The sequence below is a fragment of the Schistocerca piceifrons genome, chromosome 6 (genome assembly GCF_021461385.2).
Source record: "Schistocerca piceifrons isolate TAMUIC-IGC-003096 chromosome 6, iqSchPice1.1, whole genome shotgun sequence".
Classification (NCBI taxonomy): Eukaryota; Metazoa; Arthropoda; class Insecta; order Orthoptera; family Acrididae; genus Schistocerca; species Schistocerca piceifrons.
In genome coordinates, this window is record NC_060143.1 from 476,187,953 (window position 1) to 476,212,229 (window position 24,277).

Here is a 24,277-nt window from a genome sequence, read left to right on the forward strand (position 1 = left end):
CTTATTTCGCATGTCTCCCTTTGCTTGCGGCATATCTATGTAATTGTCAAAGTTAAGTATTCTCTCTTTTCATTTTGTAATAAAACCCCTTAATACGATTTGCTTAAATGTTGTCTAGCGATCCTAGTAAGCAGGTTTTCTAGACCCCAGATATTTGACAACGAGCATGGAGACATAATAATTGACGACTAGGCTGGATTCCACATTCTCCATAAAAAGGGGGCGGGTCGTCCCTATGGTTTAAGCGCCAAAGTGGACAAGGTACATCAGGCGTTTGCAAGGAGTCCGACAAAGTCGGTGCGTACGATGGCCAGAAAGTTGAAAATGAGACTGTCAAAGTACATAATGCCTTGGGTAAAAGGTTACGGCTAAATTTCAACAAGGGGCACCTCCATCCGGCATTAAAGCCCACGGACAAACCTTAGTGGGAACATTTTGCGGTGGATATGATAGGTAAGACTGACGGAACAATAACTTCTTGGAAAACTTTTGTTTACCCGATAATTCAACGTTTCATGTATCTGGCAAACTCAATCGCCATGACGTTCGTGTATGGGGTTCACAGCATCCTCATGTTACTCGTGAAGTGGAAACAGTCCCAAGATCAATGTTTTGTGCGGACTGAAGCACAGTTGCATCATTGGTCCATCCTTTTTCATTGAGTCTGCCTTCAACGGTGGAATTACAAGAGTTTGCTGTGCCATAGTTGTAACACCTGGAACCTGATGCCATATTCCAGCAGGATAGGGCACCACACCACTGGTCGCTAAATGCTAGTCGATATCTAGATGAAGATTTCCGGATGGGTGGATTGTGTTGCATCTAGGGAACCTGCATACTCAGTTCGCTAAACAAACAATCGTACAACTCGTATTAATGAGTTTTATTACAACAAAGACAGTAAACATACACTACTGCCCGTTAAAGTTGCTACACCAAGAAGAAATGCAGATGATAAACGTGTATTCATTGGAAAAAAATATCGTACTGGAAATGACATGTGATTACATTTTCATGCAATTTGGGTGCATAGATCCTGAGATATCAGTACCCAGAACAACCACCTCTGGCCGTAATAACGGCCTTATTACGCCTGGGCATTGAGTCAAACAGATCTTGGATGGCGTGTACAGGTACAGCTGCCCATGCAGCTTCAACACGATACCACAGTTCATCAAGAGTAGTGACTGGCGTATTGTGAAGAGCCAGTTGCTCGGCCACCATTGACCAGACGTCTTCCATTGGTGAGAGATCTGGAGAATGTGCTGGCCAGGGCAGCAGTCGAACATTTCCTGTATCCAGAAAGGCCCGTACAGGAGCTGCAACATGCGGTCGTGCATTATCCTGCTGAAATGTAGGGTTTCGCAGGGATCGTATCATGGGGTAGAGCCATAGGTCGTAACACATCTGAAATGTAACGTCCACTATTCAAAGTGCCGTCAATGTGAACAAGAGGTGACCGAGTCGTGTAACCAATGGCACCCCATACCATCACACCGGGTGATACGCCAGTATGGCGATGACGAACACACGCTTCCAATGTGCGCTCACCGCGATGTCGCGAAACACGGATGCGACCATCATAATGCTGTAAACAGAACCTGGATTCATCCGAAAAAATGACGTTTTGCCATTAATACGCCCAGGTTCGTCGTTGAGTACACCATCGCAGTCGCTCCTGTCTGTGAGGCAGCGTCAGGGGTAACTGCAGCCATGGTCTCCAAGCTATTAGTCCATGCTGCTGCAAACGTCGTCGAACTGTTCGTGCAGATGGTTGATGTCTTGCAAACGCCCCATCTGTTGACTCAGGGATCGAGACGTGGCTGCACGATCCGTTGCAAATGGTTCAAATGGCTCTGAGCACTATGGGACTTAACATCTGAGGTCATTAGTCCCCTAGAACTTAGAACTACTTAAACCTAACTAATCTAAGGAGATCACACACTTCTATGCCCGAGGCAGGATTCGAACCTGCAACCGTAGCGGTCGCTCTGTTGCAGACTGATGCGCCTAGAACCGCTCGATCACACCGGCCGGCGATCCGTTACAGCCATCCTGACAGCCTTACACGAGGCAACACAACAACGTTTCACCAGGCAACGCGGGTCAACTGCTGTTTGTGTATGAGAAATCGGTTGGAAATTTTCCTCATGTCAGAAAAAATATGGTTGAAATGGCTCTGAGAACTATGGGACTTAACTTCTGAGGTCATCATTCCCCTAGAACTTAGAACTACTTAAACCTAACTAACCTAAGGACAGCACACCCATCGATGTCCGAGGCAGGATTCGAAACTGCGACCGTAGCGGTCGCGCGGATCCAGACTATAGCGCCTAGAACCACTCAGCCAGTCTGGCCGGCCCTCAGGCCAGCACATTGTAGGTGTTGCCACCGGCACCATCCTTGTGTGAATGCTCTGAAAAGCTAATCATTAGCATGTCACAGCATCTTCTTCCTGTCGGTTAAATTTCGCGTCTGTAGCACGTCATCTTCGTGGTGTAGCAATTTTAATGGCTAGTAGTGCACTTAAGTTTGATAGACGTGGCGCAAGCGAATTAAAGGTTTAAAATAATCAGTCTTCTTCAGAATAGAGGAATACGTCTGTGCTGCATAGAGATTTCTAATGAATAGGCTACGATGCGACGGCTAACGAACTGGCTAACGTTGAAGCTGCTGTCGAAGTGGGCTGACAGCAGTCGAGCGCTGCGCGAATTTCCTCTTCACATTGGGGCCGCTGCTGTCACGTTGTCATCCTGGAGACGGGTCGGTCAGTGTGCGATTGGCTGACTATCTTCTCATAGCCGTCTCTTCTCTGTCGTTCCCGACTGGCATGCCGGCTCTGAGTTTACGCCGTAACAGACTACACGAGGTGGTCCAATTCGATGGCCGCCACGATGTCCTGATCTCATACCATTAGACTTCTTCCTATGTTGTTTTGTTAAGGATGTGGTGTACCGAACCAAAGACTTGAAGGCACGCGTTCGCACTTTGCAGATGTTGAATCAAACGTGGAGAGAAACGGAATTCCGACTAGCTATTATCCGTGCCACTAAGGGTGCACACATTTGTGTGTACGAAATGAGGAAAGAAAACTTTTGTGTTAGCAGAAGAGCGAACACCGTGTTACGAGTGGAGGCCGAAATGCACGCGTTTTAGCTCACGCAGGCTGGCGTGAGGAGGGAAGAACTATACTGACATGAGGTCTTGAACATGACAAGGAATGAGAATTCGGAAAGCGGACGTAATTAGTTTGATACTTAACTTTAATCCATTAATGATGAACGTCGCTCTTGACGGTACTTGCTTCACAATATTATCTGTTGAGAATACATTCTTGAAGATAGTAATTATAGTAACTGAATATGGCGCTTTGCTAGTTCGTAGCAAATGACGTAGCTGAAGGCTATGCTAAACTGTAGTCTCTGCAAATGAGAGCGTATGTAGGCAGTGAACCATCGCTAGCAAAGTCGGCTCTACAACTGGGGCGAGTGCTAGGGAGTCTCTCTAGACTAGACCTGCTGTGTGGCGGCGCTCGGTCTGCAATCACTGATAGTGGCGACACGCGGGTCCGACGTATACTAACGGACCGCGGCCGATTTAAAGGCTACCACCTAGCAAGTGTGGTGTCTGGCGGTGACACCACAAAAACCTTACGAATTATCTTGTTACATGCAAGAAATTAAGTAGTAAATATAATTTATAGACATTGTATATTTGAAAGCACAAGTTCCACAGAAACCTGTCGAGCGTGGGAGAAAACTGAGGAACAATTGCATCAGCATTTTGCTACGCACGTTGAATTTGCCTTCGTACTGAAACGTGTTTCCTTGCGGTGCCAACGACCTCAGTGCCGCACGGTCACGGCGTTGGAAGCAGAGACCCATCCATCATGGAGGCTGTCGAGTGAGGAATCTCCTCTCCAACACTGTCCGTCTGAGAGTGAAAACCGTTGACCTTCCTTCGGTGGTCAGTTTCAGACAAGTTCGTGTACTGACTCCTCCTGTGTTACGAACCCAACTGATGCCGTAGGCACGCAGCTGCCACAGTAAATACATCAGAAATTGTCTACGTTAATTTTGATGGGAAGGACGATTTTACACGAGGCCTGGGGATGAAAATATCTTGTTGTCTGATGTGCACAGCGAGCCCTTCATACTTGAACAAATCTGCAGACGCAGCTTTAATTTTAGGATGGATAGTTAGCGTGGACCTAATTATTGTTTACTGTGTGAGCGATGATGGTGAAGTGTGGCAAACAGCTGAAGGTGGTACCATCAATCCTCACTTGACAATATCTTTGGCTGCTTCGTGAATTTTGAATGCAACATCTTCGGTCTCACTTCCTGTCCCAAGAAGCCACATTGTGTGAAATCCGCCCAACACACGACCTTCAGCCATTTGTCGGCAGAATGTGGTTCCTCTGTCATCAAACCCACTCGCGCAAGTGAGTTTGAGAAAGGAAAATCGAGATATTCGTATCACTACAATACCACAGGCAGCATTGCACGGTTCTCGGTGTCCTGTTGCTGGATAATCTTTTATTTCATTTTTTAGACTCCAGAGGATTGTAACAGCTATTTACACTGTATGACCGATAGTATGCAGACACCCCTATGCAGTGCAGAACTGAGTACTATGCGTCATGAAAGGCGATCTCGCCGATATACAACGAGTCAGGGAGTGTTGAGTTGACGGTATAGAAGCAATAATAGCAGAATGAGTTGGTAATGGGAGCTCACTGACCTCTAACTTGGAATAATCATTGGATATTCTCTTTTAGGAAACCCCATTGCTGCAGGTTTGTCTTGCATTTTGGCACTTCTACCCTCATACGGTTTAGGGTTCTGCAGACTGTGTATGGTAGGTCTCCACCAGGCGCAAGTTCTCCTTTTACATCTTTATGGGGGTTTCTCAGGTCGATTTCTCACCTTTTCAGATGATTCTCTGCAGCCGACCCTTCCAGGGCTCGGGTACGTGACAGAAAGCTCTTCCTCGAACAAAGCCGTCGGTCAGCAGGCTGGTGTCCATATAAAGGGTGACGCATGTCCTTTTCTTGATTGGTTTTTTCGGCTTCGGCAGCGATGTCACTTCGTATGTTGGGCGGTGCGATCCCCATGATTAAGTACAACTTGTGCACTTGGCCTGGGCTCATGCATCCGGTAACAATGCGTGCCATTTCATTCACCGCGACATCAACTTTTCTCACGTGTGTTGATGCAAACCATACTGGAGTGGCGTATTCCGTGGCTGGCACACTGAGCGTAGGGGCTGAAGTTCTCAGGGTTTGGACCCGAGGATCCGCTGGTTAGTTTCCTGAGGATGATGTTTCTAGTTGAGACTTTTTCCCTTGTGGCATTACAATGATGTTTATAGGTCAGTGTGCGATTCAATGTGACACCAAGATATTTGGGCGTTTCACAATGCTCGAGACGTTCACCTCTCCATATTACATTTAATTCGCGATTTGCCTCCATGTTCTTTAAATGGAATGCACAGACCTGCATCTTGGAAGGGTTCAGCCTTAGTTGGTTTGCCTCATAATACTGGGAGAGAGCTTCCAAGGTACTGGTTAATTTCTCCCCTAGATCCATAAAATTGTTACCTTGGGCTGCAACTGCAGTGTCATCGGCATACATAAATTGTCGCGTGATGTTTGGCACAGGTTGCTCATTTATATATATATTAAACATAGCTGTGATTTCTCCACCTGCTCTTCATGCCCTGGAGACAGACGAAAAATCTCCTATTATGCAGGAAAGTACCAATCAGTGATGTTAAATGGTAATCTCTTGTCGCATTATATACTTTCCTAAGGAGCCTCCGATGGTTTACAGTATCATATGCAGCTGAAAGGTCTATGAATGCCACTCCCGTTATCTCTTTTCTCTCAAACCCATCCTCGATATGTTGGGTCAGGTTCAGGATTTTCAAAAGTCCCCTTAGAAAAATTATAAATGACTGTGCTTAAACTGACACACAATATTTTTAGCGCAACGCAATCTGACTTTCAAAAATCCGTACAAAAGAATGGCCCTGACTAACAATAACCTATATCTTTCATGAATGACTTACCTCACAAAAATCTTCGTTACCCAAATTACTGCAATACAGCGTGCGCCAATACTGCCAGCTGAATAAAAGATTCTAACTACTGAAGGCACTAACTACTGATAGGCATAGTTAGCAAATGAAAGATTTTGATAAAGAACAAACAATGTATTTACCTTAATAGTATTCAAAAGTCATAATATATATATCAGTTCATAATATCCAGTACTACAAATTTACTCTTTCTGGCGCACACACGTCCAGATCGTCCGCTCTAAAAATTCTGCCATCTCTCTCCCCACATCCACCACTGCTGGCTGCTCACCTCCAACTGCGCAACGCTACGCACAGTTAGCAGCCAACTGCCCAACACTACAATAGCAAATTCCAACAATGCAAACCAGCCATAGACAGCACACAGCATAGTCAGTGATTTTCATATAGAGCATTACATGGTGATACCAACATAAAAACCTAAACAGCCTACTTACATAGCCCCCATTCTCCCCCCAAAAAAATTTTACAAATTGTTTTGGGCACTGGCCAACACATATTTGAAAAAAAATTCATAATTACAATAACAGAGGTATCATATGCACACACTTGTTGATACAATGTTGGTCAAAAGCAAAAATTGTTCTCATAAAGACAGTCCTCATCATTTATCACAATAGTAATTACAGTTTTTTTCACAAAGTCTGAGCAGTAAAAGAAAATGTGTAAGGAAGTAGTGGATTTCCGTGCAGTCTTGAAGAAGTAGTGTAGTCCTTCCAACAGAAAGACAGTGCGAACTCTTGACATGCAGACAGGTAATGGGCCACAACAGAGCAAACCCACAGTAGAGTCAGTCGAAGTTGAAGAATATTGGTAGGTAGGTCATCACAGAGCAGACCCACTGTAGTCCTGGTAGAGATTATGGTATTGGCGGGCCACCAGAGGTGCAGACCCACTGCAGTCCTTGTAGAGATGGCCAGCAGCCATCTGTTGCGACTGTGTGGGTGCACAGTCACCATTAAAGAGTCTTGCAGACAATAGAGCAAGTCCATGAACCACCACTTGTGCACTCACAAATTTTTGTTTTTTGAAATGTCCTTAGAACCAGCAATGCTGTTAATCAGTCCCTTGCTGAATTATTAACAGATGTGCAGACACTAACAGTCCCAACTTCTCACATATTGTGCATATACTATGACCAACAGAAATATGTGCAGTGAAATGAATGCTTAAAGTTACTTAATTTGTAAACTGGTGTCAATTACAATTTTATTACATGAGAATACAATTACAAAGGTACAGAAAACATCATTAAATAACGTAACAATACAGATAACATTTGTAGTAATACGGGCTTTACAAAAGAATCGAAATAATATATACATCAGTGTTACAGGAATTATAACATAAGTAAATAAATAAAATAACGAGAATAGATTTATAAACATTAATTTTACATATGAGCATTGAAACAGAACAGAAATAATAGTGTCTAAACATCTTTAGAAAGTAAATAACACATTCGGGAGGACGATGGTTCAATCCCGCGTCCGGCCATCCTGATTTAGGTTTTCCGTGATTTCCCTAAATTGCTCCAGGCAAATGCCGGGATGGTTCCTCTGAAAGGGCACGGCCGACTTCCTTCCCCGTTCTTCCCTAAACCGATGAGACCGATGACCTCGCAGTTTGGTCTCTCCCCTCAAAACAACCCAACCCCAACCCCAAAGTAAATAACATAGTATTAGAAAAATTATACAACATAAATCTTATTAGCTAAACACATAAAGACAGGAAAAACACAAATATACATAGCGGAATAACACAAAAGGAAAGGACAGGGTTTGTTTAACTGCAGTATTTTCCAAACAAAACTTTCTTTAGTTCTTGGAGATCTCCCTTCCTTCATCATTATTCCCAAAAAGTTCTACCTATACCTGCTTTCTGTATTCTATTCATAGCCTCTTTCAGAATAATTATTCATCATTGTACAGTACCCTGCTTTTACAAAATTTTATCTTGTAACTTTTCAATGCATTTCTTCCAGTTCATCGAAACTCATTCTCTTGTATAGTCTACACCCTCTTAAGCTAACTTAAATCTACTGAGCTCCGGTGTATATACTAAGGGACAAGGCAATGCAGCCACACACAACAAATTAACACAAACAGCAATGACAAAAAGATGCAAATTGGCAAAGCAAGCAGCAGTATATCTAAATTAGCAAAGCAAATGCAACATTGCAACTAATATGAGCCAATATGCAGCAACAATTAAAATAAATCAGTAGTAAAACTGGCTTAACAGAGTAATACAAAGTGCAATTCAGTAGCTATATGCCTGGCAAACACAAGCAGCAAATGCAATAACTTATATCTAATCATGACACAGCTCAAGCAGAAAAAATATTACAGTAAAGATAGGAAATGTCTGATAACTATGTCACATCTTAGCACTAGAGTGATGCATCACCTTGACTTACTGTACGAAACAAGTTACCCAGTCATTGACAAAAATTATGTATGCAATTCCTGTGAAGGGAAATGTCTTTTTGTGCTCCCTATTTTTTTAAGTAGTTCATAAAATTATTATTTACTGGATCTGTTGGCATAAAATATCTGTGTTAGTATATCTATTAAATTTTATTTTAACCAATGCTGCAGTGCAGCTAGAAACTGGATATTAAACAAAATGAGCAAACAAATAAATAAAGCAAGGTGTGAAATGTCATTCACTAGCCCTATGGCATTTCATAAGCCAGTAAAAAATCTCTCAACTAGCAAGACAACAGCCATAAAATGCTTCTCATCGTTTCACTAGTCATTTCAGTAAATATCAGAAACTCTCGTATTTGCGATAGTTTCTACAAAGGAATGTCAATATCGAGGTTAATGGCCTCTTTTTTCTCCACCTAATGGCTTTTTCTCCTGGCGAATGGCACAGCTGGGTGTCCACAATGCATTATGTCAAGGTCACTTAGGTTTCTTACAAAAATATTTACGACAGCAGTTTGCACTACAGAGACAGTCTTATAAAAAAAAAAAAAAAGTCACAGGTCGAGAATTTGCGTTACATATGTGTAGAAACAAAATCTATAAACATAACAGTGCCCAAAAATTTTCGCCGGCATTGTGATATATTCACGCATTTACACACATTTGATAACTCTTAAATACGATTCTTGGTTTCCAACATCCTTTTTCACAAACCAGAGTCCCTAACTTCTATTCATTTTCATATACATACAAACACGTAATCACATTCCTCATATACGGTAGCATCAGCTTATTGATCATAAACATACATCAGCAGCATAATACACATTGTCATAGTAATAATAACATCACAAAACCTCAGCCAAATCTCGAAAACGTCGTAGCTTCCTGCAATAATTTCAAAACCTTAAAAAAAATTCTCTGCTCATTTCAATAGTGTCATCTACCTCAAGCGTACTTTAAAAATCATGATCCCATACCAAATACATCATTCAAAGCTCTCATAGTGTCAGAATGGCTCCAAAAAGCATGAACAGTGCACAAAGCACAGATGAAATACAATTTCATTAGTATGAAGTTATCCAACTGTGTAATTGCGTAAACATGTGCAGCTGTGTAATACTGTGTTAGAGAAATATGGTACCGTTGTGTAAAGTTGTATAAGCAAATACCATATTAGCTATGGCTCCTAGCTCTCGATACACGCTTAGCACACAAAGCAGGCGTGTACCCCCTGAGGATTAATGTAATTATACCCTCAGGTGTTACAGATTACAGCAATCGAATGAAATGTATCACCGAAAACTTTCTTTGTATCTTTGTGATTCAAAAATCTTTAAAAATAAATGTTTTCAGTAAAAAATTAATCACTAAAATACGCCTACTGCAGTGCTAAAGTGTGCGTCTTGTAAGATAATCTCTGTCATTACTTAACGGTAAAAATGTGCCAAGTGTCGTAATTATCGTCGTCCGTAAGCAAAGTTCTTTAAAAGTCAATGTACTTACCTCATAATAAACAAAAGTGAAATGCTATGCGTATAGATATCGTTGTTATTACCTACAGTACCGTGATCAAGAAAGTACTATACTGTAATGTATTGTTGTGCTACGAAAAAGGCTGTCTCATTGTAGCTATACCACAAAAGTTACTACTAAAACATGTTTTCCTTTCCAGAAGAATTCAGAAAATCTGTGCAAATATAAAACATATACAGCGCAAAAGCAATAATATAGATTGTGTCACACATTAGTAGCGTCGTGATATAATCGTGTAGATGTCAAATAAACTAATCACTGTGTCATCTGGTATCTCTCAGAAAGTACTTTAAATCCAGAATGTATTTTGAAGTAAACCAAAATGTTGCATTAAAATATCATTAGCAGTACCGGTATATGTTCTAAGTATATGAGCCTTATAGTCGTTATGTAATCGTGCAACTAACAAGCTAGAATGTACACACACAATAACACTGTTCGTCTGTTCACTATAACAATGCACTCGTAATTGCTGTCTAAATAAGTTGCCCAGGTTCTTGACTGGATAGTTAACTACAAAACACTGTAGCATGTTAACAGTTTCTAAGTGTGACAAATTGTACTAGTAGCGTGACGTGAAAAATTTTATGGCAAAGACTAAGTTAAAAAGCAGATTATCTCTCAATAAACGGTTTTATATTTGAAATGTGGTGCAATCTTTTACCGTTTCTAGTGCGCAAAGTTTCAACTTCAATGCAATTATCATGTTGTATACGTCGGTAAGGAATGCTAAAATTTTTCTCAAGGTTAACGTCAATGTTATTTTTCTCTGAGCCATCCGGCGCACGTGGCTGCCTGCGCTGCGAGTCATTGTCTGTTTCTTTGTTGGCGCGCGTCGTTATTAGGATTAGGAGACCTAACTTCTACAAATTGACCTTGTCAAGAGGGCCCTGCCCTGTTTGAATCCCCCCAGTTCTGATGAAATTCAGGTCTGTCGTTTTGTCGGTGGTTTACATAGTTTCCTTTTTGTCGGTCATGTGGTGGAGCATTTCTCCCAGAATCGTAACTGCGCGCTGGACCGTTGCGTCTGAAGTTATTCTGTCTCCCTTGATAATAATTATTTTGGTTCCCATATTGTCTGTTTCTCTGATTGTCTCTGTGATAGTCATTACCACGGAGAGGTGATCTTTCCCTGTAATTATTACTACTCTGCCAACGGTTGTCATATGGGTGGTGTCTGTTTTGGTCACGATTTACTTTGTAAGAATGGCCTTGTCGTGTCCAGTTATTATTTCTGTCATCGCGAAATTGTGACGGATATGACCTGTAATTGTTGTGTTCCTGTTTCCGCGTCCAGCGATTCTCAGTGTCAATTTCCAATTCTTGTAACAGTCCCTGAAAAGCTTCAATGTCGTCTTTGCAACGTCCTGCCAAAATACACTCCTGGAAATGGAAAAAAGTACACATTGACACCGGTGTGTCAGACCCACCATACTTGCTCCGGACACTGCGAGAGGGCTGTACAAGCAATGATCACACGCACGGCACAGCGGACACACCAGGAACTGCGGTGTTGGCCGTCGAATGGCGCTAGCTGCGCAGCATTTGTGCACCGCCGCCGTCAGTGTCAGCCAGTTTGCCGTGGCATACGGAGCTCCATCGCAGTCTTTAACACTGGTAGCATGCCGCGACAGCGTGGACGTGAACCGTATGTTCAGTTGACGGACTTTGAGCGAGGGCGTATAGTGGGCATGCGGGAGGCCGGGTGGACATACCGCCGAATTGCTCAACACGTGGGGCGTGAGGTCTCCACAGTACATCGATGTTGTCGCCAGTGGTCGGCGGAAGGTGCACGTGCCCGTCGACCTGGGACCGGACCGCAGCGACGCACGGATGCACGCCAAGACCATAGGATCCTACGCAGTGCCGTAGGGGAACCGCACCGCCACTTCCCAGCAAATGAGGGACACTGTTGCTCCTGGGGTATCGGCGAGGACCATTCGCAACCGTCTCCATGAAGCTGGGCTACAGTCCTGCACACCGTTAGGCCGTCTTCCGCTCACGCCCCAACATCGTGCAGCCCGCCTCCAGTGGTGTCGCGACAGGCGTGAATGGAGGGACGAATGGAGACGTGTCGTCTTCAGCGATGAGAGTCGCTTCTGGTCGTATGCGTGTTTGGCGCCGTGCAGGTGAGCGCCACAATCAGGACTGCATACGACCGAGGCACATAGGGCCAACACCCGGCATCATGGTGTGGGGAGCGATCTCCTACACTGGCCGTACACCACTGGTGATCGTCGAGGGGACACTGAATAGTGCACGGTACAGCCAAACCGTCATCGAACCCATCGTTCTACCATTCCTAGACCGGCAAGGTAACTTGCTGTTCCAACAGGACAATGCACGTCCGCATGTATCCCGTGCCACCCAACGTGCTCTAGAAGGTGTAAGTCAACTACCCTGGCCAGCAAGATCTCCGGATCTGTCCCCCAGTGAGCATGTTTGGGACTGGATGAAGCGTCGTCTCACGCGGTCTGCACGTCCAGCACGAACGCTGGTCCAACTGAGGCGCCAGGTGGAAATGGCATGGCAAGCCGTTCCACAGGACTACATCCAGCATCTCTACGATCGTCTCCATGGGAGAATAGCAGCCTGCATTGCTGCGAATGGTGGATATACACTGTACTAGTGCCGACATTGTGCATGCTCTGTTGCCTGTGTCCATGTGCCTGTGGTTCTGTCAGTGTGATCATGTGATGTATCTGACCCCAGGAATGTGTCAATAAAGTTTCCCCTTCCTGGGACAATGAATTCACGGTGTTCTTATTTCAATTTCCAGAAGTGTAATATGTCGTAAATGTTCAGGCAATTTGATTAATCAAATGTGGATTAGTTCTGAGGGGCTGTATGGGTTTGACAGGTACTGATTCTTGTGCAACATGTCTTCAAAATATTTCACAAGACTGGAAAATTCAGATTGTACGAAATGTTTCATCATTATGATGCTATGTTTTACACGGTCTTGTGTAGCTTGAGACCAATATGCTGACAGAAAGGCATGATAAAATTCTCCTTCACTGTGACAATCGTGAATGACTGACCGCATTCTTACATCTGGTTCATTCTCTAAATAGCCACACATAAATTCTAATCTGTGCTCTAATGACCAGTTGGGAGGAAAACAATGAGAGAATTGATGAAGCCACACTTGTGGATGGATGTCGTTGACGGAATTCTTAAATATTTTGAATTTACGTGTAGTAATAAACAGCTTATAGTCAAAATCATCATGTCGGCGAGTCGCATGTCGGTCATTGTTACGTCGTTTCGGCGGTTCCATCTCAAAATTCGGTGCACCTTGCCAATTTCTTTCATAATTTCCAAAGTGCCCTGTGTTATTATTTTGCGGCTGTTCCGTATTTCTACGTCCCTCTTCCCGTATTGGAGCGTGACTGTCATCTAAAAAAATGGCTCTGAGCACTATGGGACTTAACATCTATGGTCATCAGACCCCTAGAACTTAGAACAACTTAAACCTAACTAACCTAAGGACATCACACAACACCCAGTCATCACGAGGCAGAGAAAATCCCTGACCCCGCCGGGAATCGAACGCAGGAACCTGGGCGCGGGAAGCGAGAACGCTACAGCACGACCACGAGCTGCGGACGAGAGTCATCTGAAATATATAATTCTTGTATTACCTGTGCTAACTGATCTTGTACTTCCCGGATTTCTCTTTTGTCCTGTGTATTGATTTGACTCTGATTTTGTTTGAATTTTCTAATTTGTTCATATTCCTCTGTGTCATTAAAGACTACCGGTCTTGTGTCATTCAGAGTATCATCTACCTTCGTAGATAAATTATTTAGCTGATCCAAAAGTTCGAGTACTTTATCTGATAATGAACTAATTTCCTCCATGTGTCTTTCTGAACCAATTTTCAGAGTATCTACTGTGTCCTTTAAGTTTTCCTGAGTTTTTTCAAGTGCGTAACCGAATTGGTAGATGCAACTGAGTCAGTTTTAGCCCGCAAAGTCTCGTGGTTTTCATGAACAGTAGTTTGCAGTTCCTTTATGGCTGCTTTGTGATTCTGTAATGTATTTTCATGTCGCGAAAAAGTAGGTTGAAAATGCTCACAAATTTGTGTTTTTACGTCATTAAAGACTTTTTGACATCTCGATTCGATCTTATGTAACTCAGTAGTTATATCTTCACGTGTTTGTTGAAGTGAAGTGTTTCTTTAATTTGTTTTTGATTTTGTTCCATTTGTTGCTGTGACTGTTTTTGATTTTGTTCCATTGCGTCTAACTTCCGAAGATTTTGTTCCATTTGTTTCTGATTTTGTTCAAGCGTTGTGTCTGACTTTTGTAGCCTTTGTCCCATTTGTTGAATTAACTGTAATAACAATGCACTGGTGTCTGGAACATGTTCCTCAGTGCTATTCGGCAGTGGATTTGAACCGGAAATATTCGCATTTTGAAAAGCAGAAAATGTGTCCGGACTTATTTGAGAAAAAGGTGAGGACGCAAAACCTGAATCTAAGGTATTTGCAAAATTTTGTCCTGTCATTTTCCTGAGGCGAGCTGTTGCCGACCGAACGATAATGCTTTCCTGTTCACTAATTGTTTCACTGTCTACACCATTATTTATTCCCTGGTCTGTTTCCCTATGCACAGTTACCAAATTACTATTCTGAATATTTGGTAATTCATTACACGGTGGCGCTAAAACAGTACTCTCGTCTGCACTGTCATTTCTTAATTTACTTTGGTGCCTAGTATTAAGTTTTTCACACGCCATAATTATCACGTATTTCACACGATAACAAGAAAAGCACAATTTAAAGAGCAAAAACAAGAAAACACATTAGCATAGCACTGAAAATAATATCTCGTTAATTGCAACTGCAGCTGCGAAATACTTGGTGCAAATCTACATGCTTGCCACAACTGTTTTACTGTACAACAATGAAAAACTACAACTACAAAGGAAATTCTCTCTATAATTACGAGCTAGCAATAAACAATAGTTACACTAATTACACACACTAGAAGAAAATATCAGAAGATTCCAGTTAGGTATCCTGGCAGGGTCCCAATATGAAACGTCCCCTTAGAAAAATTATAAATGACTGTGCTTAAACTGACACACAATATTTTTAGCGCAACGCTATCTGACTTTCAAAAATCCCTATAAAAGAGTGGCCCTGACTAACAATAACCTATACCTTTCATGAATGACTTACCTCACAAAAATTTTCGTTACTCAGACTACTGCAGTACATTAGCGCCAATACTGCTAGCAGAATAAAAGATTCTAACTTCTGAAGGCACTAACTACTGATAGGCATAGTTGGCAAATGAAAGATTTTGATAAAGAGCAAACAATGTATTTACCTTAATAGTGTTCAAAAGTCATAATACATATATATCAGTTCATAATATCTAGTATTACAAATTTACTCTTTCTGCCGCACACACCTCCAGATTGTCCGCTCTTAAAATTCTGCCATCTCTCTCCCGACATCCACCACTGCTGGCGGCTCACCTCCAATTGCGCAATGCTACGCGCTGTTAGCAGCCAACTGCCCAACACTACAATAGCAAATTCCAACAAAGCAAACCAGCCACAGACTGCACACAGCACAGTCAGTGATTTTCATATAGAGCGCTACATGGCGTTACCAACATAAAAACCTAAACAGCCTACTTACAACTTGACCACAGCACGATTTGCCTGGTCGGAAACCTACCTGCTGTGGGATGATCTGTTGTTCCAAGACGCTTTCTATGCGACTTGGCGTCAGGCGTTCCAAGATCTTAAAACAGTGACATAAAAGAGACACAGGTCGGAAGTTTTGTGGATCATCAGAGTCCTTTCTTCGTTTCAGAAGTGCAACCACTCGGGCTTTACTCCTCATCTTTGGAATAAAAGAGAATGAGAACACTCTCTGTGTCTTTGGTTCTGTCTAGGATCCTCAAGGGCTGCTTATCTGTCCATATTTAGACCAGGCCCTGCACAATGAATGACTTATGGGTTGCAAATGACAAGGCCTTATTGGCTGCTGGTTTTTGGAAGTCTGAAGTCTAGTTCCGGACACGGAAAGTAAGTATCATTGGATATCATCCGATTAACAAATCCATCATGGACATTTTAAACGTTGTAATGCTGCCCAAGCTGACCATTAGTAATGCGATTGCGAAGTGGAAATACTTAGGAATACCACCAGCTAAATCAACCCGAGGCAGACCTTGCGCAGTAACGGATAGGGATTGTGAGCATTGCGAAGGTTGGTTGATAAAAACGGCATCAAATCAGCGGAAGGAATCACTCGTGACTGCCAGAGTATTACCAGCAGTCCATCCAGCTCAATGACTGTTCATAGCTAAATGTAAATGAGCACAACGACCGAGCAGCTCCTTCTAATTGACACACTTCTGTCTATGCTAAGCGCCGCTTGAGGTGGTATAAAGCTGCGCGGAGTGGCCGTGCGGTCTAGGTCGCCACGACACGGAGTGCCCGGACCCTCCAGCCGGAGGTTCGAGTCCTCCCTCGGGCACGGGTGCGTGTGTATTGTTCTTGGCATAAGTTAGTTTAAGTAGTATGTAAATCTAAGGACCGATGACCTAAGCTGTTTGGTCACTTAGGAATTCACACTCATTTGAACATTTGAAGGTGGTGTAAAGAGCGACGGCACTGGATAGTGGAGACAGAAAACAAGTAAGTGATGAATGAATCACAGTAAACTCTGTGGCAATCTGATGGGGGCGGGGGGGGGGGGGGCCTTGGCGCATATCCCGGGTAACGCTAGAGCCGACCATTGTGGCAGAGCGGTTCTAGGCGCTTGTCGCTTGTCCGGAACCGCGCTGCTGCTACGGTCGCAGGTTCGAATCCTGCCTCGGGCATGGATGTGTGTGATGTCCTTAGGTTAGTTAGGTTTAAGTAGTTCTAAGTCTAGGGGACTGATAACCTCAGGTGTTAAGTCCCAGAGAGCTTAGAGCCATTTGTTAACGTAGGCCGCCATCATTTTCAGTGTCAACAGTGGACTGTGGAGGAGGTGGTGTTAAGCATTTATATATTTCGTATTTAGGTTGTGGTCGAGTTATTGGGCTTAAGAAGCCACTAAATTCGGAACAATATGAGCACATTTTACAGCACTGTGTGCTACGTACAGTTCAGAGATGATGACTGTATCAGCATTTCTCACAAACCAGCACCTGTGAGCACTTGGTATGAGGACAACACCATTCTTGAAATGGACTGGCCTGTCCAGAGTGCCAACCAGAACCCAATGGAATAAAACTGAAACTATGTGGTCGCAGACATATTTTCAAGTTTCAGACAGCTATGATACATATACAGGGTGGTCTATTGATAGTGACCGGGTCAAATATATCACGATAAGCATCAAACGAAAAACTACAAAGAACGAAACTCGTCTAGCTTGAAGGGGGAAACCAGATGGCGCTATGGTTGGAGCGCTAGATGGTGCTGCCATAGGTCAAACGGATATCAACAGCGTTTTTTTAAAAATAGGAACCCCCATTTTTAATTACATGTTCCTGTAGTACTAGTACGTAAAGAAATATGAATGTTTTAGTTGCACCACTTTTTTCGCTTTGTGGTAGATGGCGCTGTAATAGTCTCAAACGTGTAAGTACGTGGTATCACGTAACATTCCGCCAGTGCGGACGGTATTTGCTTCGTGATACATTACCCGTGTTAAAATGGACCGTTTACCAATTGCAGAAAAGGTCGACATCGTATTGATGTATGGCTATAGTGATAAAAATGCCCAAAGGGCGTGTGCTATGTATGCTGCTCGGTATCCTGGACATCATCCAAGTGTCCGGACCGTTCGCCGAATAGTTACGTTATTTAAGGAAACAGGAAGTGTTCAGCCACATGTGAAACGGTTACCACGACCTGCAACAAATAAAAATGCCCAAGAAGGTGTTTAACTGCTGTCGCGGCCAATCCGCACAACAGTAGCAGAAAAACTGCGCGAGAATCGGGAATCTAAAAAATGTCGGTGTTGAGAATGGTACATCAACATAGATTGCACCCATACCATATTTCTATGCACCAGGAATTGCATGGCGACGACTTTGAACGTCGTGTACAGTTCTGCCACTGGGTAAAAGAGAAATTACGGGAGGATGACAGATTTTTTGTACGCGTTCTATTTAGCGGCGAAGCGTCATTCACCAACAGCGGTAACGTAAACCGGCATAATATGCAGTATTGAGCAACGGAAAATCCCCTATGGCTGCGACAAGTGGAACATCGGCGACCTTGTCGGGTAAATGTGTGGTGCGGCATTATGGGAGGAATGATAATTGGCCCCCATTTTATCGATGGCAATCTAAATGGTGCAATGTATGCTGATTTCCTACTTAATGTTCTACCGATCTTACTACAAGATGTTTCTCTGCATGACAGAATGGCGATGTACTTCCAACATGATGGATGTCCGGCACATAGCTCTCGTGTGGTTGTAGCGGTATTGAATAGCATATTTTATGACAGGTGGATAGATCGTCGAAGCACCATACCATGGCCCGCACGTTCACCGGATCTGACGTCCCCGGATTTCTTTCTGTGGGGAAAGTTGAAGAATATTTGCTATCGTGATCCACCGACAACGCCTGACAACATGCGTCAGCGCATTGTCAGTGCATGTGCGAACATTGCGGAAGGCGAACTACTCGCTGTTGAGAGGAATGTCGTTAAACGTATTGCCAAATGCATTGAGGTTGACGGACATCCTTTTGAGCATTTATTGCATTAGTGTGGTATTTACAGGTAATCACGCTGTAACAGCATGCGTTCTAAGACATGATAAGTTCACAAAGGTACATGTATCACATTGGAACAAGCGAAATAAAATGTTCAAACGTACCTACGTTCTGTATTTTAATTGAAAAAACCTACCTGTTACCAACTGTTCATCTAAAATCGTGAGCCATATGTTTGTGACTGTTATAGCGCCATCTATCACAAAGCGAAAAAAGTGGTCGAACTAAAACATTCATATTTCTTTACGTGGTACGCGAATATGTAATAAAAATGGCGGTTATTAGTTAAAGAAACGCGGTTGATATCCGTTTGACCTATGGCAGTGTCATCTACCAGGCCAACCATAGCTCCATCAGGTTTCCCCCATTCAAGCTAGACAAGTTTCGTTCTTTGTAGTTTTTTCGTTTGATCCTTATGTTGTGAGACATTTGGCCTTGTCACTATCAATGGACCACTCTGTATATGCAGACTGAAGACTTGAATGATAATTCGTGCCAAGCCCAGGATTCGAACCTGGGTTCTCTGAACACTAAGTAGATGCACTAACAACTAAACCACCCTGGCACAGTGACTTCTTACAACTGCATAGACTTGCATTGGATTTAGGAGAAATACACGGTAGGCTAGTCTGTGCAACTGTTCAAATCCGCTATGCCAGGGTGGTGTAGTGGTTAGCGCATCTGCCTATTGAGCAAGTTCGAATCCTGGCCTTGGTACAAATTTTCATTCGTTACTTACGTCTGCATGTATACACCAATGTAATATTTTTTGAATGAGTCAGAATGTCAACTTCGCTCCACACCCCAGTGACCAACATCACAACTCTCACTGGTTTTAGCTCTTGAGGAAGAAAGAGCTGTCTTTCCTTCACAGACATTCAGACACTTCATTGTAAATGTACCGGCAGAGTCCAAGCAGTAATAAATGCCCAGGGTGGCCACACCCCAATTAATATCCCTTAATAGATATCCACAAAGTTTTAAATAGGTAGTGTATATGGTGATCAGCATATAATTAACACTATGTTATTAACAGTGCATTTCTTGGACGACGCTCTGACTCCATTTCTTGGACGACGCACTTGAATTAGACACCTTAAAGATGACTTGTTTAGAGCTAATGTTATTTAATTTCTGAATGAACATTGTGCTGTTAAAAGACAAAATCTCATTTCAGTGACTTCCATCCGCCTGTCATCAGTAGTCGGCCATATCTGTTATGCTGGTCAGATTGCAGCAGACTCTTTTCAACTTTTATTACTTAATGATAAAAACTACATCGAAGTGTGCTCATATCCAGAGGCGACCCTTCGTAACTGACAATTCTAGTCCCTTTTATGTGGTATGTTTCCGCTCATAATGTTATGCTGGTGACTTGTGTTGCCTACACGAGATCCACAGTTATAAAGAGTGTGACTGCTCCACTTTCAATAAACACTGATGTTAGAAGTTCCAGTAAGTCGCGGTAGATGATACGATCTTGATCTCACGTGTACAGCCAGTGATCAGTCAACAACAGCAAATTCTTCTGGCTTATCTAGTCTTATGTGATGTCTACTATCGTCAAATATCTTTAACAGTGCGACATATCTGGCTTGACTAAGATAGCTTGCAAGCCGTATGATGGCATTCTGCTATTCATGATTTCATCAATCATCATATCAAATGTGTCTTCCGTCCTCCGGTGCGATGATGGGTTCCTAAAGGACGATCTCGGCGTAAGGGGAATGTAAAATATAGACAGTCCGTTTTAGCGCGGTAAATCTAACCATTCGATGAAGCTAGTGTTAGCGTCTCTCTTCCTCACACAACGTAGCCACTGAATGCGTATTTTCTTCTTTGTGTGGAGCACCTACGCAGGTGAGGAAAAAATTAGAGTTAAACGTCCTGTCGACACCTCTGTCATGAAAGATGGAGCACAAGCTCGGATTACGAAAGAGTAGGGAACGAAATCAGCAGAGCCCTTTTTAAAGGAATAATCCCGGCATTAGCCTGGAGCGATTTAGGCAAATGCAGAAAATTTAAATCTGGCTGACCATACAGGGATTTGAGACGTCGTCCTCCCAGATGTCCAAACGTTGTGCTAACCACTGCGCCTCCACGCTCGGTCAAGCACCTCCTAAAGTGCACCACAAAGGGAAGGAACGCTTTAGTTCCTCGTGTAATCCATTCTATGAGATGTTACACTCCGATTAAAATGACTGAGAGATGGTACCAGTGGGCGGCAGTATTGCCGGCTCGTGCGCAACATGTCACGTGCTAATGCTACCGATAGCTGCGTGCACACCAAAACAGACACAAAATGTAGACTGACTGACTGTTGCCAAAGAGGGGAGGGAAGCGGTGGGTGTCGCTATTCCTATAGGCACAGCGATGCGTTTAGATGCCATGATCACGCTTTATCGACGAATAATCCAGCAATAAGCAGAGCATTTAGTCTCACACAAGGTGTTCTCTGTTCTTTTCCACTGAACATTCATTCTTCCATGTTGTGAGCGATATGTGGGTGCTATTCTGTCATTCTGCGCAACGGATTAATCTGAGATGTACCCTTTAGCCTGTGGCTCCAGCAAGATGCAATTTCCACCCCCACACTACTACAGAAGTCAGACAGACGCTCCTAACGTTCTAAAGAGAAATGCCTGAAAAACTTTCAGCAATAAATATCTTCTGGAGTCATCCGCTGTAAGGAAATGACACAAAAATTCACAAAATTTCTTACGTAACTAGTGGTCTACTTGGGCACTGGAGTAGTGCTAGTTAGTGTAAGAAAATCATGAAACTCACGAAAATTACTTTCTTTTTAAAAAATTCTGAGAAATCACAATGGAACTTTTAGTTATGAACTGAACAAGTTATTTCCCAGTTCTTTTCGGAATGTGAAGTTACCTCTTAAGGATAGGATTCGCCAATGAAATTTCTATACAGAGTTTAAGATTGTTATTGACTTGACAGAATGGCTGAGAGCTGTGCCTACTCAACTTGAATAATTATCCGTTAGAATGTTGCTAGGTAGGGTCGAGGCTGTTGCATGTGAAATGCAGTGAAGTGTACTGTTGCGGAGGAAATATGGGGCTCGCAAGAGCTGTAGCGCACAATACCATAAGTTGTGATGACTGCTGTCTGCGCCACTCGATGCTGACAAGTAAGATAACTCTCGTTCTATCTGGATTGACCTTCGCCAATGAAACTCTCCCTATGCCTTGATGAAGTCAAGGACTCCTATTCGCCCCTAGTCTAACTATTGGCGTGGTACACCGGTCAGATAACCAGTCCACCGCGATGTCACTCAAAAATTCACTCACAGGCGTTTAACTATAACTCTGTCCATTCACACCGCACAATAAGTGTGGCAGCCAACACAATGAACAATGCTTAATCACAAGGGCTCAATATAGAGTCGCACTCCGATTCGCTCTCGACAGAGGTGCTCTCCCAGTGAAGTACTGAGGAGAGACTTGTTCCTTGCTCTTTGAGCACATGTACGAGCGCACATGCTCTCGCTGCATGTTCTCGCTCCAAGAGCGACAATGGAACGGCCCCTCTCCATGCCAGACGTGAAGGGGTATATCTTTTGGTCTCTTCCATTAACTCCTTCAGCTCAAGGCGTCAGAAATATCATCCGCCAATCAGCATTGCTCTTCTAAAATGGGAGAACGACGTTTCGTTTAAGGCGATCAATCTGGAAACCTGTAGCATCGGCGTTTGGCGTTTGCTGTCTCCCTGTGAAATCGTCTGAAACTGCGTGCTATGTTTGTAAAGAATGTGTAGCTTGGGCGCTCCCAATGTGGCGGAATTAGCTTTTATGCCAAACACGGGGTCGTTCTCCCTTTCACTCAGGCAAACGCTGTCTGCTCTATGGGTTGCCGCTGGCCGACGTAGATAGGTTGACTCGTCCTCTGAAGGGAGTGGCCCCGGTGTGCAGTTTGCCGCTCCTGAACTAAAAGCCCCTGTGACCATTGTGTCTTGAATGTGTGTGTGTACGGCAGCCTCGAGTATTTGAATCTCGGTGCGCACTTGAGATTTTCTAGTTATTTGCATATCATTTACATGAATTCATACAACATTGAATTTATCTTATCGAGCTTGGGCTCGAATGAAGCATATTGATGTGCGGAATGTGATTGTGAGGGCGGAATATGTAAGCAATGAAGGTCAGGAGACCACGATGTCTTACAATGTTTTTGTTATTACTTCCTTCACGTGTCTTCTAACATCATGCCAATCTGACTAAGGAAGTTTGATTTACAGCATCCTTCATCAGTCTTTCCACTTCTTCCAGTGGAAATTGTTTATTGTTCCTTGCCACATATATTTTAACTTGAGCCTGTGTGACTTAAACGGAATTGATATGGCAGTGATGTGATGGCAGTTTGATGACCCTATGGCCAAATCTTTTCGCCAGATCATTTACAACATAGAGAGGTAAAAGTGGTTTATACTGAGCCACAAGATACATTAATTCACCCTTTCTACAGTCGTTTGTATGTGCTTTAGCTATGATAATCAAATGATACGAGGCATTGTCCATAACTGTTACTGACAGTTTACTCAACCTTTTTATTGCTCTTTGATACCAAGAGCTACAGAACGATTCATAGACTTCAGTTCTGTATTCCTTCAATGAGACAAATTGTCAGCGCATATTAATAAATCGATGAACAACAAAAAACCAAGAAACAATGATTCACATAAGTTCTCTGCTCTATACGTCAAACTAACAAAACCATTTATTATGTTAATGGGAGTACCATATTAAATAAAATGAGAGGTATTTTATGATAACAGCAATACTAAAAAATAGTTATCTTAGAAAAAAATAGCAGCAAGCTTATAGTTACTCCACATTCAAGGCCTGTTCACAAAGAGTTTGTTTTTCAAGTACCCTGAACGTACATCAAATCTTGCTTTCACTGCAAGCTCTACAAATTAACTGCTGCAGATTTCTTAATTTCTGAAACATCGTAATAACTACGATTACTAAAGGAAAGGTGTGACATGAGACTACAAGTAGCGGAAGAACAGAAGCGTTTAACTATATAGTTGATTTATAATCGTTTGGTTTATAGCTTTATGAATAGTGAATTTGGCATTTTATTTTTACTATTGAATTCAGAAACTAAAACATTTACCAAAGACCAGCTTCAGTAGCAGATATATCTTTATACCATCCTAAAGCAAAAATCACTGCATATTAGGCCCTCGCTCCCATCCCCTTCCTCCTGCCATTGTGGCCTGCCCCACCTTGTCCCCTGCAAGCCCCTGCAGGCCACGTCACCAGGCAAGACTGCTGCTTTAGTCAACGGAACAGCAACACAGCAGACAGAGTACAAGCCTGAGAAACAGTTGTGACCGTTTGACGCTCATACTCCTATTCTGTATCGTTTGGTCGCTCCACAGATCGGTCCGGTCGGTGGGCGCACCGGCCGATAGAGTAATCGCAACCGATCCTTCGTTCAATTCTGT